General features: G+C 37.8%; 1 protein-coding gene across 1 annotated transcript in view; it reads left to right on the top strand.

Annotated features, from left to right (window-relative positions):
- LOC149210769 (F-box protein At5g49610-like) overlaps positions 1-18,515 on the top strand; it is a 60,210-nt gene that overhangs the window by 20,539 nt on the left and 21,156 nt on the right. The window lies entirely within an intron of this gene.

The raw sequence follows: 18,515 nt of genomic DNA, 5'->3' as shown, positions 1-18,515 counted from the left end.
AGCAATGACTTGCTCCTCAGTTACGACTCCCCCCTTGGCCACATCTTCCGTAATAGCAAGAAGTAACGACTTTATAAACCATTCAGCTAATAGCTGATCGGGAACGTATTTTTTCACCATCCTACGACGACGACGCCACTCATGTATATGATCAGATATATGGGTGGCAGTTGTCTGCTTGAAGTTGGTTAATATTTCAGTTCCCGTTTCATACCTTATCGGTAATTGAAAATGGGTTAAGAAAGTCATGGCGAGGGAACTAAAATTGTTGAAAGAGGCTCTTGGCAATTCAATATACCATTTAGCTGCTGGACCTGTCAATGTCCTCTGAAAAAGGTGAAGCCTTATCGAATCGTCGTTTAGGGTGTTCGACGAACACCACAGATGAAAAGTCATCACGTGATTCGATGGGTCTTCACCTGGATTTCCATTGAATTTAGGAATGTCAGATGGAAGTTTATGAGGAATCGCTGGCCATCAAGGGGCATAAGCAATCGGATCGTTGGTTAACCGGTGTAAATCGGGTAACTCTAAAGTTGCCACGAATGGTAACTGCTGATTCAGGTTAGGCGAAGCATAACCAGGGTATGATGGAATCGCTTGAGCAGTTGGCCTTTGCATACCAGCATAATGTAATTGATGTTGGTATGACTGATACGGTTGGTGGACTTGACCACTGTAAAGTGGTTGGTTTTGGCCGTTTTGGATATACGGTTGTCCACTGTTCGCAAAGATCTGCTGCTCAGAACCTTGGTACACTTGCTGGAATTGCGGTTGTTGGTATTGCACAAGCCACGGTTGTGAAGCCATGTTTTGTTGTGCTATGCTAACCGTTGGACCGAGGTGTGGGGTAATTGTACCCATTTGGACCTGTGTCGCCCCACCAGTTGGCGATTGCGGTTGTGGCGCATGTTCAAGAGGCTGTTGCATTACAACCTGAGAAATCTGAGGTTAACATGTAACAGGTATCGCTTGAACTTGTGACACAGTTACAATAGCTAGTGTGGTTGGGATGTTCGTCATAGGTACACACTGTTGCATAGAATATACAACCCTTGGTTGTTGAGGTAGCATAGGTACCCAACTACTCGACGCAATTCCAGTATAACCTGAATACTGTTGAGAACTGCCGTATGGATATCCTCCCGGAGGAGGTAATGAAATGGCATACTGCCCCCCATACGGTAGCAATCCGGAACTGAGAGGGATTGTTAGTCCTTGAGGACTGGATGGCCCAAACTGACCTCCATGAGGATCAATATGTCGAGTTTCAACATAAGAGTTTCCAGGTATTACTCCGGATGAACAAACTGGAACAGACCATACTGTCGAAATAGTCCCTTGGTGGACTCCTTCTAGCTGTTGTGAGCTAGTTGGGACAGCTGGTATGCCGGCAAGCATTGTCGGAGTGATGGCAGGGGCTTCTGTTGTCGCTGTGTCATTTGACATAGTCCTAGATGATGACGGTTGTTCAGACATCTTAATTCTATCCAATAGATTGCCTAGCGATTCTACAGGAACTTCCACTTGTGGTGGATTAACCTCTGATGAAGGAAATAGAGTGACCCCGACTCCAAAATGAGTTGGAGTACTTGCTTGCGGATCCTCTGCAATTTCCTCTATCGCAATCAAACCCGGTGGAAGAGGAAGACCGTCAGGTCCGTAAAATATTTCTGGTGCCGAAGAAGTGGTTGCTTCGACAACGACAGTTTTTTGGGGAACAAAACTCTCTGGACCAGTTACAGATGGAACTGGTTCAGTTATACAAGTATTTTCCCTCGGACTAGGATCAGTATTACTGTCCTTCTGTGGCTGTTGAACTTCTTCTATAGAGGCAGGGTTTCCAGAAATGTTAGGAGTAACCAGAACCTCAGATGCAGTTGGAACACTTGTTCTAACTTTTATAGGAGATTTTGAACCGGTTAAACGAGTTCGCTTTGTCCATACTGTTTTCGATTCCGGAGACAAAGACGGTTGACTCGTAAGCCTCGGCGAACGACGGGGTTTCAATTGACTTTCTTCCACGATTGCGGATTACTCGATCAACCAAAATATTAAAAGGGGAAATTTTTGTTTCCGTATTGAATGAATTTTATTAGACGCTTTTAGACACAACTTGCTTTTTCACTTTTTAAGAGTCGAGAAAAAGCTAAAGATGACTCTAGTCTCCTTCGATGTTTTAACGAGCCCGAAGTGACAAATGCTCGGATGGACTTTTTCAGTTATAGAGTTTGAAAAAGGCCAAAAGAAACTGCTATGGATATCTAGGCAGAGGGTGTGCCAAACCTTTCGCAAAACCACAGAATACATTTTACGGTACGGGTGGTCGATCTTCGTGAATGCTGTGTTCACTGCATTGCGATCAGTAGGGCGGCCGACACGGCTTCCTATGGATAAAAGATATATTCCTATAGGGGTCTCCCAATATATACGCGACGGTACGTGGGAGCACAAGTCCGTATTAGTGCCACCGACTCTCAGGAGGAATCACCCACCTTCTTCGAGATCGACAATCACTACGTTTAACGACACCAGAACACATCTCTAGCTTAGACCTCTATGTGTTTGCGTTATGTTTCAAAGCGTTGTTAGGTTCATTCAATATATTTTAAGTTTATCTTTTTAAATTTTGCCTTTCAAGGTTCACCACGAGATGTTTGATACAAATTCATAAATGCAATCTAAGATGAGAAGCAAGCTTTTTCAATCTTTTCGACTTATGAAAATCTTAGCTACTGAGGGAAAAGAAAGACATCATCTTTTCACACAGATCAAAGAGCACACACTAATGCACTTTTTCCCTAAATCAACATACAAACTTATCAAATGAAAATTGCATAATGCAGGTATTTCTTTTCTCTTTCTTAATGTTGATGTAATACAAAAAGAAAGCTGTTGTATAATTTCGAATCCAATTTCAAGCGAAAGCAAACAAGCTTGTCCAAAATCAAAAGACACCTTAATATTTACTTGTTTCGACACTAGAAATATATAAATTCAAACAATATGACGAAAGCAAAAGCTCAATCAGCTATGAACAGCAAATAAACTAACTCTTAAGATCAAAACGACACTTATCACAGGTCTAGATCTAAGAGGCCACAGCAAGACTAGTTCACTTTCGTTACGGGAAACTGTAAATGATACAAGAAATACACAAAGAACAAACACAGTTTCTTTATACAACCGAGGCAGAATAGTGGCAAGGAAAGTTGGTTTCAGATAGGTACATTGACTGGTAACGGGCTGAAAAAACAAGGATGAAAACAGGGCAATAAACAGGAGGGAACCCCAGTAGCACTAGGCAAAACTGGTTCAGCGCAGGTAGTACATTGGCAGTTTGACCTTCAGCGTAGGTAGCCCCTTCGGGAACTGCGCTGAAATGCAGATTGCCTTCACAGTGCCTGCACTGAAGAGATAAACTTTCGTTTTTCTCAGTTTCCGGGTCACAGATTGCTAAAAAATTCATAGTCTTTGGCCAAATCAGAAGCTATCAATCAAGTACACACTAAGGGATGAAAAGGAGGATGAAAAGCTATCACTAAGAGCTATTTAGAGTCCTTGTGGATCAACTCTTCAAATCATAAACTTGCCTAGAAACTGAGCTAGAGTAGCTGCCCTCTACTTTGCATTTGAAAGATCCAAATGCAGTTCGATTCGATACTCCATGTGTTTATGAAATGAATAGCAAAAACACAAACAACCAACAAGATACAATTTCCCCAGCGGAGTCGCCAATTTGTTGTTGGGAAAAGTATCCAATACGGAATGACCCTATCCCACTCTAAGGGTGATAGTACCTCAGCAACAATCAAAGCAAAGCTATTCAGGATTACTTCTTTATGAGATGTAAGAGAGGGGAGAAAGAGATCCACTAACCGATGTCTTCCGCTAATGATTGATCCAATCTTCTCTCTTTGCTGCTTGATCCCAGCTCCTTGCTCTTTCACTGGCCCAGCTACACCAAGATCCTGCAAAATGACAAGAGAGGGAAACTACAAGAAGCATACATTCATAATTGATTCAAGGATTAGAATAAATCAAATACACAAGTATAACAACACACCATTGAGACACATGCATATAGAAGAACCTCAAATGCTTTATTAATGGAAGAAGTAAAGTTCAGGAAGTAATACAACCATAAAAGGCCCAATCCAGCATCACCTCCCAGCAGAAAGAAATCTCCTCTGCACCTCCTTCAAGCAAATCACCCAATAATTCTATACTCAAACCAACAGCACTTCCTTACTTTCACAAGATTCCAGCCTCCTTAGACCTCATGAGAGAGCTCTATATATAGGAGTTTTGGAGAAAGGATGAGTCAGCTTGTAGCTGGCATGAAGCTGACTAGTGTCCTCTCCCACTTCAGTTATTCTTCAGTTCTTGAGTCCACTTGGAGGTTCTTGCTTCCACTTGGAGATCTAGACCCTCTTACTCATCACCAGTCGAATTCCTTGATCCAAGTGTCATTTTGGAAGCTTCCTGGGCATTGACACCTTGAGGAATGACTGTGCCACTTGGCCAAACTCGCCCAGCACAGGTAGCCTTCTTTGCAGTTGACATTCAGCGCAGGTACACAGTGGAGCAGTTGACATTCAGCGCAGATGCTCAGTGGAGCAGTTGACATGATCTAGAATTAGCTTGTTTTTGAGTGTTTTCAGGTGGAGAACTGATATTTAGAGCTGTGGTTTGCTGACCTTGTTCCTCTAGGGGTAGGAACAACATGTTTAGGGACTTTGGATCCCTTAGATTATCGACATTTCATGCTTCATGCTGTAAGGCACAAAAATGTCTATAACACAAGTTATGGTCCAATCAAATGTTTGGGAAATATTTTTTTAATAATAATTGAAAAATAAAACCGAAGGGAGTAGCTCAATTGAATATTGCCTTGGTAATGAAGTGACATATTCCTCAATATTTAGGTTCAAACCTCCTAATGGATTAGCTAACACAAAAAAAAAGGAACAACAACAACAAAATAATAAAAACATATAGTTAATAAACATACACATATATGACATGCATACCACATTAAAAAAATAAATTAAGAAAATCTTAAAACTTTTACATAAATATATTTTAATATAATTAAAAATAAGAATATCTCTTGATTTTAGACTTTTGTGATTTATACAAAAGGATATCTCTATATATAAACATTAAATTTATATAAATATAAATAATATTAATAAGAATTAGTATCGATCCATCTTAATTTTGGATCTATTATAGGCTTGGAAGAATTAAATCTCTTGAGGTGCATCATAATTTTGGATCTACTAAGCATTTAGAAGGATCATATTTCTTGAGGTGCAAACCTCTTTGAAAGTGAAAAGAAATTTGATCCCTTTAAAATAAACCTAAATTGGATAATAACACAATATAAACTCAAAATTAAATTTTGAAATTATCTAATTAAAATAAAAAAATTATATATATATATATATATATATATATATATATATATATATTTTACTCAAGTGTTCTAATTCATTTCATTAAATCAAATATTAAATTAAATTAAATTATTAAGTTAATTTTAAATTATTAAATTAATTTGAATCCAATCCACACATAATATAGTATAGCGAACAATTTGCCAAAGAATATCAATATTATTTATAATAATTATAATAATGGTGATGGTTTAGTTTTTTATTTTTGCGTGATATAGTTATCAAAAATTAATTTCATCTCTTAAACATTATTTACTTTCTGAATTTAGGTTTATCCGATCCATAATGAATTACAAAGTTTTTTAGTGGAAATCACATAATAATTTTTTTGGCCAAAGCCTTTCCGTAGAAATCACATAACAATTATTTTTGGCCGAACCATGGTTCATCATCCTGACCAGATGAAGAGATAGACATTAAATAGAGAGCAATATAGAGACCAAAATTTCAAATAACGGCTATTTTTGAAAAATAATATTTAAATTATGGTAGTAACAAATATTATTAAGTAACGCTATATTAAGAAACTAGTTTTTGAAAAATACTATTTAAATTAATTTATTAAGATCAAATATTATTAAAAAAATATTAATGGAAAATAATCCAAAAATAAAACTAAAAAGAAAAAAGTCAAAGTCAATAATATTTAAATTATGATATTGATTTATAAAAAACAAATATTGTTAAGTAACAACTAGTTTTTGAAAAATAATATTTAGATTAATTTATTAAAATCAAATATTATTAAATTTTTTTATTAATGGGAAATAATCAAAAAATACAACAAGAATAAATAAATAAATAAAATCAAAGTCAATAATATTTAAACTTTGGATTGCTTTTGTGATCCATAATAAATTAAACAAAGCCTTTTGGTAGAAATCACATAAGAGAATTTTTTGGCAAAAAAAAATAAAAAACAAAGTCAATAATATTTAAATTTGAGGCTTCTCTAATCATAATGAATTAAGCATAGTCTTTCAGTAGAAATCACATAAGAGAATTTTTTAGCTGACACGTTTGGAACCAAGTGTGATTCATCATCATAATATTTAAATTATGATATTAATATTAAAAACAAATATTATTAACACAACTAGTTTTTGAAAAATAATGTTTAAAATTAATTTATTAAAATCAAATATTATTAAAAAAATCTGTTAATGGGAAATAATCGAAAAATATGACTAAAAAGAAAAGAATTAAAGTCAAACTACAAGGAAGGGAAGTAAAAAATTATAAAAAGGAGTGAAGACCCTAATTGAGACAACATCATATAACAAATAAAAATAATTAATGGAAATAAAATAAAATAAAAATAATTAATAGAAAATAAATAAAATAAAACAAAAATATACACAAGTAACTATATGATGATGATGATGATGGTTAACGTCTGCTCAGACCAAATAATGATCTATCGGACCTAAAATGACAAATTATTTATTTTGATTTAAGATTTTATTCCTATGCTCAAAAAGCTTGGAGAGAAGCCTCCCGAGTTCACTATAATTTTGGCATTGTAAAAGGCTAGGAAGGTCAGTATTGTAACAAAGGTTGTGAAATTGAGATCTAATGTGGTTGTATGCAGGGCACTCTAAGAGGAAGTGGTTTTCATCCTCGATGCTCCTATTCTCACAAATGCGGCAGATCCTTTCTATCCATGGCGTTTTAGGAACTGCCCAACGGCCAGTTTCACTATGGAGCTCATGAGAATTCGTTCTAATCTTTGCTATATTAGTTTTCTTCTTTGAGCTAGTTAAAATAGAGAGATACTTTTGATCTTCAAGGGTGGGGTTGATGACCTTCTTATAATAACTTAATTTTCTTTTAGACGCTAAATCTTTCTCACACCACAATTTTTCTTTGAACTTAGAAGTAACAATATCTTTAATGTTATTTATGTTTTGCAAAGCATCATTCTCATTGATCTCCCAATATTTTAACCAGGCCCTTGTGTCCTTATGCCATCCTCGGTTAAGCCTTAGGTGGTTTTGGCTGGAATTTAAAGCTAGCTTAGGAAGTCTATGATTGTCTATGTTATTGAGCTTGTGCTTGTACACCAGAAACCTGAGCATAGCTAGGCTCTCAATAGGAGAAAGAACTGCTTCTATTGTTGAATCTATATATATATATATATATATATATATATATATATATATATATATATATATATATATATATTTAACAATAAAATACAAGGTTGAAGCCCATTAAACAAATAACAAAAATATTAAAAGGAGTTAAGAACAAATAAAATACTTAAGAAAGCATGAAGGATCAAGAATATAAAGTCTAATGAAGAATAAACCAACAACAAATACTATAAAAAGGACACCAATACCTTCATAGATAAACAAACAAACAAAATCAACCCAAAAGAAAGAAACCTAAAAAACAAGGAGGACAAAATAGGGACCCAACTTCTATTAATAATTCAGGCATCGTCTTGATTCAAATTATTAGGACTTTTTTTTATTTCTAAGGCCTCCTTCAATTTACGATGATGGAAATGACTAGCCCTAGCAACGGCTTGGGTCTCCTCAGTGTAGATGTGATGCTTAGATTTATCTGCATGGTCTGCCAAAGCAGAGGAGTGGGTCCTGCCATGCTTGATGTCAGCAACATGTTCATGAATCCTTTGATTAATTGAGCGACCAGTCTCACAAATGTAGGGAGTCCCATAAGAGCATGGGTTACCGTAAACACCCTTCATATTCTTGGGGTCCACTGGGTCTTTTATAGATCTAAGGGAGCTCCAGATGGTTTTTAAAGGCCTAAAGGTTGAAGCGACCTTATGTTTCCTTAGGATCTTCACAATCTTGTCAGTGGTATTTTAGATAAAAGGAAGATGAACACCAAAAAATTGATCCTTGGTATCTTTCTTAGCCCTAGGACCTTTTTGAGCCCTGAGGAAAGCCTTAGTACATTGGTGTTTACTATACCCATCATTAAATAAAACACTTAGGAGATGTTCTTTCTCTTCATTGAGGTGGTTTTCATTAGAAACTCTTCAGGCTCTAGTCGCTAAGGTGTTGAGAAAACCAAGCTTTTAAGCTAAGAAATGATGAGAATTATCATGAATATATTGTTTCATATGAGTTTTCTTACGAAATCCCTGATGAGAAAAAGAGCCATTATCATTCCTTGAGAGGAGGATGTTAAGGAAGGGAAGACTACCATTACTTTCAAATTCCAAAGTGAAATTTATGGAACTAGATTGATTTTTAATATGGAGAAAAAATAATTCCAACCCTTCCTTAGCATGGGACCAATGACACAAGTGTCATCCACAAACCTCTTCCACATCTTAGGTAGAAGACGAGAAGAAGCTAAGTCCTTTGATTCAAAATCCTCCATGAATAGATTAGCTACCATAGGGGAGAGGGGAACCCATGGCAAAACCGCAAGTTTGCTCATAGAATTCCCCATCGAATGAAAATAATTCATCTAGTCCTGATGATGAGCCACACTAGTTGATTCGAAACGCGTCGGTCAAAATAATTCATTATGTGATTTCTACCGAAAGACTTTTCATAATTAGTTATTTTTTTATTATTATCAAATCATTTAAAATTATTATTATTATTTTTTAATATTAATTAAATATTTTTTATTAATTTATTTTTATACATAATAATTAAATAATTTATTTTAATTGCTTTCTCTTTTCTCATTTTTTTAAGAAATTGAGCAATTTTATATTAGGAAAAATATTATACATAAGTACAATCATAAAATCGTTGAGGCTTGGGGTTGAGATTAAACTGGGAGGAGTTGAATGTGGACCATCTACACGAGAGGAAACTAGATGGTCTTTCAATGCAAGTATAAGTTTGAAAGAGTGCCATAGTCCATGCAAGAATTAAAAACAGTTTACAAAAGTAGCTTATTTCAGGATTCAAAAAGTGTGGCTATCAAAACTTTTCCCATGTAGAGAGCTAAGGAAAAATAGAGCATAAGAAACTAAATAAATAACATGTTCAGACCACTTGTTTTCCCTTGGAGCTAGATGAGACTGGTTGCACTTTATTGATTCCAACTTCATTATCCTTTGCCTTAGAAAACTCATCATTCGCATTTTCCTCAACAATGACACAACCATTGTTAACAAGGTTCATCCTCTCTGCAGACAGAGACGATCCCTCTAGCCCAATGAGTTAGTCTAGCGACTTGAGAGGACAATCAACTAGATATCTTCCCAGATTATGATTGAAAAATAGAACAAGAGATCAGAAGGCCTACCTTGCTCTGATGCTAATCTGATTTCCTTTGTGAAGTCCTTGAACTACTTGTGTCAAGGTCTTGTTCCTGCTTCTTTCAGCGCTTATGTACCTGTACAAACAACCAAGAGACAATAAAGCATGCCAAAACCAATAGCATTAGCTGATCAAGTTATGCCAAACAAATACATACATGAACATATATATTGGGAATATGAATGAGCAGTTGTATTATTATTTAAAGAATAAAGGGGAAGCTTACAACCATAACCTTGATGTCGAAAGGCTCTCCTTTAGTGGTAATCCAAGTCCAAGCCAAGAAACTCTCCAACACTCCTTCTCCAATTTTAATGAATAACCTCTAAGCACAAGCTCGGCATAGGGGTGCAAATGGACATAGATCAACCATTTGGGAATGGTAGAGGGGAAATTTATAGGTTGGGAGAGGGAGTTAGACCTCCTCCAAATATAGGATTAGGCCCACATCTTAAGGAGGTAGCTCATAGGGATGAGACGTAGAGGTTAAATTAGGAAGATTTGACCTCATCTATGCAAAACCACCTCTAGCTTGCCGCTCTAGAAGATTCTAGATCACAAAGCTTCTCATTCTCTTTTGGAAAACTTCATTTTTGAGACCATCATGAATATGAGAGAGAACAGATCGATGCCATCACTGGCTTAACAAGGTGCAACAGGCGATCATCGCGGTTTCGATTTTTATAAGGGTGATGATTCTCATTTTAGGGTTTCATGAGCTATTTCTTTAGGGAATGCTGTAGATATTTTCCAGACAAAGTTAAAGGAGGGATCTGAGATGTATAAACTGATGAGTATACTGTATAATTATCATGTTTCGATCACTTCTGTGTATTTCACAGGAAGTGCAGGAGGCGTGACAAAATATTGTGTAACAAATGGCCCCTAAAGCGCGAAGGCAGAACGAGGAGTGATGGTTGAAATGCTTTACGAGATTTTGGTAAGGACAAGGATGCACAATATCAGGAGACTTGCAAATCCAGGATGCATATACCTATACATATTTGAGATTAAGACATGAATCCATGGCATGGACGCAACCATCCAGATGATGAAGACTACATAAAAATATCCATGGTATGGGCACAACCATTTAGATAACAAGGATCAGATAAATATTAAGTCTCAGGGTATGGTCACAACCATCCGTATCATAGAAACATGTGTACATTCATGAATAACATAAAACTCCATGCAACCTAAGCCATAACAGACAGGGCTCAGGGTCTTGCACTCCATCCCAATCCGATCAATGTATGAATCCTAGCATGCAAAGAAATGTGTTGAAGTCGAACATGCTAGAAAACCACCTAATTAGTAGGCTAATGATGTGGACCGTTAACAGGTACGATAGAAACCACCAATAATAATAATGGCCCTCAAGGTACAATAGTACAATCCTTAAATGTAATAATGAAGTTGAGGTCGAACACTCATGGAATCACTCAATCAAAAGCCAGTAATGAAGACCTATCATCGGATACAAAGAACTGACCATTAAAGCATGCCAACTCTAAGGTACTAAAAGGGAGTTTCTAAGTCATCTTCCTAGATAGTGAGCTAAAGTTGATAGGAGGTGACCCATTCAAGGAAAGAAATGATGAATCCCCCATCATTGACATGAAACAAGGAATAAAGTAGAATGATATTTAGGATTGTACCAATGACTCAAACAATATATGGGTAAATAACTGCAAATTAGAATTTCTTGAACATATTGGCGACACGACTCTAGAGTGTGGTAGCATCTGACTCAACATGGAACTAAAGTTCATGATGACAATGTGGAATAGTTAAAGGAGAGGCAATATGGATCACCCAAACCCGAGAGGACAAGTGACTAAGTGAGGATATCCCAAACCCGACACAAGAGCAGAAGAGTGTCATGTTCAAGAGTGACATGTTGCCTATACAAAGGATGTCTCATTGATATAGGTGGATATTGGTGGCCACTCGCCTATTCCACTTGGACCTCACCATTTTTCTTTCATTTTTTTAGTTTCCTTATTTGTAGCACAATTTACTATTTTTGGCAGTTTTTCGGGTCGTTCACTTATTGAGCTGTTTTGAGGCCCTAAACGACGTTTTTTGGGAAAAGCAGGAGAAACATGGGACATAAATTGATGTTTCTCACTCAAAATTTGTAGTCTTCGGATTGATATTTATAACAAGGTATTGTGTGCATCAAACGGAGATCATATGCCAAAGTTACAACCCCAAGAAGTTGATGTACCAATTTACCCAAACGGGGCCCATAGTTTAGCGCTTCATCTCCTAGGGTTAGGCTTTTGGATGTTTATGGTTTTCCATTGTTTCTTAATAACAAATAGGCCTTGGAGCCTCATTGTAACACAGTTTAGAGCATGTAGCTGCCACATCTCTTCTTAGAGATAAGCTACCATTGCCCGAGCTAGTCTTATTTCCATTCTGTTTGTAAGCATATTTCGATATTTGATATTAATGAAATGAAGTGTTATTTCTACTGCATCTTTGTATTTATGGTTATATCTGCAATTTGTTGCATTCGTGCTTAAATCCGAACCAGTGGTATTAGAGTAGTCTACTCTTTCTCTATTTTGCTTTTCATGTCCCCAACAAGGTCAGGATATAAGAAGTTAGGGCTTGAACTGGTTGAACCTTTGTAAGACTAGCCTCGCAAATCCCAACAGCTTCCCATGGCAGATGAAAGTAAAGATGAGGGGGCAGGCGATCCTATCAAAATCTTGCTTGAAGAAGCCCTTGAGCGACAAAGGAACGTAATGATGGACAACTTTTCTCAAATCCTTCAACGGCTACCCAAGGGCGTCACATCTACTTCATGCAGCTACTCTGGAAGTGCCACACCCTTTAAGGTACAACTTAACTTTGACATTCCCATATTTGAGGGTCGGCTAAATGCAGACACTGTAGATAAATGGTTAAATATGCTAGAAGTATATTTTTTCGTTCATGATTTTTCGAGCCAGGAAAATATCACTTTTTCACTTCTCAAAGAAGCCCCCCACATCAAGGGCTGGTGGGAAACCTATTGTGAGCAGAAGGATGAAAGTACGAACTCATTGTTTTCAGCCACACCCACTTGGAAATTGTTCCGGGATTCCATCAAGGAGTAGTACTACCCTATCGGGAACTATGAGGATAAATACATAAAGTGTACAACACTGTGATAGTGAAGGGACCAAGATGTGCCATATTTTACCAATGGTTTTCATACCCTTCACACAAAGTTGGGTATCAAGGATTTTGAGAAGCTTTTGGTTTTCATGTACCACAGCTACCTACATAGATACATCCATGATGAGATGGAGTTTCTGGACATCTCCTCGCTCAATATGGCATACCGATATGCTGTCAAGATCAAACAAAAGTTTAAACAAAAGAAGCAAGAATTTGCATCTGTGAGTCTGTTGATGCCTCAAAAATCACTGCAACAACATTGGGGATAACCACCCGGTCTGGACCTTAGTACAGCTACTTTTCTATTTGGAATGGTGGCTCCGACTGGGGATAATGGGACCAGTTTCCCTGAAGTGGATAAACGGGATGAATGGATGATTTATTAACTAAGCTAGTGATGGGCGAATAACTAAATCTATTAACAAGAATACAAGAATTATGACCTATCCCGGGAACTTATTGAGCTTTAAAGTGCAGCGCTTGATGGTCTATGTCTCTAAACAGGCATATAGATGACTCCATTTAACAGGCATGGACATTATTTCATTCGGGATTACTATGCTTAAATAGTTAAGCAAAGTGATTAAAGCGATATTACCACACTTATCATTTATATCATTGACGCATACATGATTAAAAGAAAGGCACATCATGAAACATCCAATAGTGGAAGGAATATAGATCTGCTGTTAAAGCGCATGCATATAATCAATAATAGCAAAGGATAATCAAATAAAAATTCATATGAAAGGAATGAATTCAGACATAGATAAAAATACCATATGAGCTGCTTGACACTCCCAATATCAATCGCTACTTGTAATTCTTCCTTCAACGCAGAAACATTCTCAACAAAGACAATAGTGCACAATTGCATAAAAAAGCTTCCTTGTCAAATTAAGAACAACTGGTCCAGTTTCATAAAAGAATATTGACTGAAGCATAGTAGTGAAAACTTCAGTCTTTAAGTCTGGTACAAAACTTTACGACCCTTTTTAAAACAATGAAAGGGTCTATAAATACTTAACTAATCTACCTATCTATAAAACAGAAATCCTATTTAATTGGTATCAATCAATCTTGATCTGATTTTCTTTAGCAATCTGGCAGTCGGCGGCATGATTCATCAAGTAGGTTGCTTGCCTTTATATCTGAGCTGACTTATCGCAAGCATTGGTTCTACTTCAGGTGGTTTGTTGAGGTGCGAGCTGAGGTGGGCAGCATAGGTGGCATCCTGAATATCGGGAATAATATACCCGATTGCATCTGTTAGGCACTTGAGGGCGACTCTCTGTGTATGCGGCTTGACCAGGAAGAACCAATATGTGTCCCAGGTTAAACTGTTAATCCCAGCGATTAACCTCCCCTTTTCTTCTAGATCTGGATAAAATGATTGCTCCAATGTTTTCATAGTTGTAAACTTTCCTGGTGTACATTGGGAAATCATATTTGATAAGTAGAGAGTGTTATTAACTAGCTCAACTAAATTGCTAGAAGTTGATCTACATCTTGAAGCTGCCCTCTCTGCTTTCATTAACTGGGACTGCCATTCTGTGAAGAGTATATCTTTATGTGGTTCTAGGATCCTGGGAAAATTGTCGCTTGTCCTTGATCAGAATCTTGCCAATCAAGAAATGCAGCTATGGTTTCTTCGGCTTGATCCAATTCAGTTCTGGCCTTCTCTACTTGCTTATTTATGGATGCCGTTAATTCACACAGTGGCTCTGCCTGGGGGATTTGTTGACACAGAAGCTTAATTTGGGATATTAATCCAGTGCTTATTTGCAATGCTTCTGCTCTAAATTTAGCCACTTGTGGAACGCCCTTTATTTTTTCGAGATGTGATGACAATTGAGCAATTTGCTCATCTTTTGTTTTCATCATTTGCTCATTTGCTGTCTTTAATTGTGCCAATGCCTCTGATAATTATTTATGTTTCTGGATCGCGCTTTGGTCGATCCTTTTCTTTTCTGCCTGCAATTGTTGAGTTATTTGAATGTTTAATTGTTGTTGCGTCAACAATTGCTGCTCTGCCTTCTGCTTTGTTTCAGCTAATTGCGCCTGTAATGAGAAAATTTCTTGATCCTTGGTTTTCAGTAGAAGACTTACCTCTGATGCCTTATCTATTGTCGCTGCTGAATAGGCTCCCGCATACTATGACAGTTTTGTCAGGTCATCGGAGGGGTCAAATTCCTCCTTCCAAACCACATTGCCCGTGATAGTTTTCTCTGGGAAAAGGGAAGGTTGATCAGTCCTTCTTCTTTTCCTTTGTCGTTTAACCACTGCTTTATGCCTTGGGCTGTAGAAGACATCCATGGGAGGAATATCTTCTACCTGCAAAATGATTTGGTCGGAGGGGTCCTTTGGTATTACCTCTACCTCTTTAGAAATGGGTGGGCCGCTGGTTCCACTCAGAACCTGTGATGAAGTGATTTCCTGTGTGTCCATTGTCTTGGAAGTGTCTGTGTCCTTTGAACATTCCAACCCACTGATGATGGAATCAAATTGCTTCCATTCCTGGAGCAATTTAGGGTCAATATGAGTATCTATATTGACATCAATGGTGGTTTGTTTTTGCTTTTCAGCTTGCGACTCCTTCCGCACTTTTTCCTGCTCTCTCTTCTGCTTTTCCTCTTGCTCTCTTCTCTGTTTTTCCTCCTGCGCTCTCTTCTGCTTTTCTTCTTTTTCTTTTCTCTGCTTTTCTTCCTGCTCTCTCTTTTGCTTTTCCTCCTATTCCTTCTTCTGATCCTTCGTTGTAACCGGAGGTTCCTTTGATTGTTGTCGATCAGGCTCGCTTGATGATGTCGCTGGGATTGTCGCTGGGGCCAATGCTCTAACCTGATTTATTGTCTCAGCTGAAGAGAATAGGTCGTCAAACATATCTTCCTTATGGTCAAATTTTGACAATTTGGCCTGTTCTAGTGCATTATAGGAAACTTTGTTTGGATCAAACTGCTTATTTGGTAGAGTCGCCAGAGTCAATGATTTAATCTTTGTGGCTTCCTTTTCTGCATGTTTGAGATCATGCAGAGTATAGACACCACATCTCAAGGGAAAAGAGGGCCAGCCCTGCTTTTTGTTCTTTTTGAGAGTCTGTGTAACACTCTCAGCAATAATCTGGTAAGAGATTTCTCTTGCCAACAGTTTATCCGGTATATATAAAGGGAGAACATGAGGTTCGGCTTGGCTACCGAAAACTCTTATATATGTGAATTTCTCCTCTCCAAACCATCTCCCTACCGTCGTTAAATCAATCCCAGCTTGGTAGGAAATATTGGGAATGGGTTTATCAAAAATAGAATAATAAATAGGCACCATAAAGCCATTGCAGACTTGGTACAGATGGTGCTTCTAAGAGGATTTCCATAATTTTTGATGGTATATGTGGATAGCCGTGGGGTCTTTTGGCGTCCACCTCCAGCCGAGCACGGGAAATTCAGAATTGAAACACAATGTATCTAAAATATATGCACTGTAATAGAATGGGGGAACTATCCTTTCAGAGATGGAAGTCTTATTCCTAAACTCAAGAACAGCTTTGGCTAGTTTATCTGAGAGAATAGTGGCCCAATCCATTATTATACTGTGGCATGCAACTTCCATTAAGGGGACCATTTCTATAGTGAAATTAGCAGAGTCATGCAATCCCCATAATCTACACATCATTATTCCAGCATAGCAATAAGGAGAAGCCAGGGAATCAACTGAGTACTTACCGGAAGGCTCATGTTTGTGCTTCACCGGGTTTTGTCTCCAATCCTGGATGGGTTCGGATTCAACTTCATTCTCGTTTGCGAATTTCTCCAGGAATGCCTTATTGTATATCTTCTCTGGCTCAGACAAATGATACATTTTCCTCAGATCATCTGCTTGGAATGACCCGAAAATTCTCCCGTCTCTGGTGCTGAGGGTTCTATCCATGATTGGGATTTCTTCAATTGCCCATAGCACTACATCTGTGTATGGGATAATTTGTTCCCTAGCTGCTATCCAGTGAAGGAAGGAGTCAGCTAAGTCCTTGAGAGTACCTTCAGATTTATGAGTAGAATCTGCAGTAGCTTCTATTCCCGTCACTTTAGGTTCTTCGATCTCGATCAGGTTATAGGTGCTCTGCCAAGTAGTTCTGCCAAGACCAGAACATGTGGTATCTGAGATTAATCCTTTATTTTTGTCAGTGGCAACTTGTCCTGCAGCTGGCGTAGCGGAAGTGCTTGTGGTCTTCTTGGACTTCTTCCATATTTTTCTTGAGCTTTCTCCTTGGGATGAATTCTGCACAGAGGCGAAAATAAATGTAACACGGAGAATTGGCGATGAAAACTTCAAAGTAATGAGCTATAGTGACTGATGCGTGATAAGGGATTAGCTTTTAAAATGGGCGTAGATGCAATCCATGGGAGGATTTTAGGACTTACGATGACATTAAATGGCCGTTTAAAACCTGCCAATCTTAAATGCCCATTATATCATTAATCGGCCGAATGATTCATTTAAGTGTGTTGTAGATGTTTTGGCAGTTGAGCACAGGTGAATCATTTTTGGGCGGATCAAACCTTTAATATGAATAAATCTTGATATCCCTTTATTCCAACGATTTTTTTTGAAATCTGCGCTTTATCGCAATCAGCGATCCGGGCAAATTTAAATCCTTTATATTGACATCTTTTGAAAACCCCGATAGCCGATAGTGATATCGTATCGCATCGGGAGTATTGGGATCATATGAGATATGCATTATATATCGCCGATCGCTGATCGCCGATCGCCGATCGCTGATCGCCGATCGCCGATCGCCGATATCGCATCGCATCGGGGCGAAAGGCATGGGGCGCTTTAAAATGTGCATAGAGTATTGCCGATAGCCGATAGCGATATCGCATCGGCGGAGACCAATGTGCCACTTATTTATATGCTTTATGTCATTGCGATATGCGATCTTGCGATCACTTTATCGCAATGATAAAGATTGATTTATTTGATAACAATGGCTTTTTCCGAAAAAGGTTTTATAATGTTTTTTATTTGGTTTTCGGAGCTTTTTTCAATAATGCAATATTGATACCAATCAACTTTAAAGGGACCCATTTCATATGATAATTTTGTGAATAAAATGATAAGAAATGGTGGGTTTTTGTAGAGCACAACAGAATCCGAAGCAACAGAAAAGTGCCCCCAAATTGTAGAACAAAGGACAAAGCCAAGGTGGGGCGGGCCAGGACAACCCACCAAAGCTACAACCAAATAGCAACACAGCGAAGCTAAAGAAGAAACAGGAAAGTGGTGTGAGTTCCATAAGAGCTCCACTCAACACAAGTGAGTGCTAGGCTAAGAAGTCACTAGTAGCTGAGCTAAAGGCTTTAGAATCAAATGCATGTTCCGACTCTGAGTCAGAACCCAATAATGGGAATGAAAAAGGGAAGTAGATTATCGATGTGGAGCCCAACACCACTATTTCCACCACGAAGATCCAGAAGGAGGAACCAGAAGATCCAAAGGAAGAGTGCCTCTTCCACTCTCAGATGTGGGTAAAGAGTTCCTCGATACAATTCATTCTCGATAGCGGGAGCTAAATGAACCTCATTTTGGCAGAGGTTGTGAAGCGGCTGGGATTACCAACTAT

This window comes from Pinus tabuliformis, chromosome 1_2 (genome assembly GCF_031772625.1).
Source record: "Pinus tabuliformis cultivar Carrire ecotype Pingquan chromosome 1_2, CPIR1, whole genome shotgun sequence".
Classification (NCBI taxonomy): Eukaryota; Viridiplantae; Streptophyta; class Pinopsida; order Pinales; family Pinaceae; genus Pinus; species Pinus tabuliformis.
Note: the sequence above shows the minus strand (reverse complement) of the source record. Positions and strands in the feature narration are given on the sequence as shown.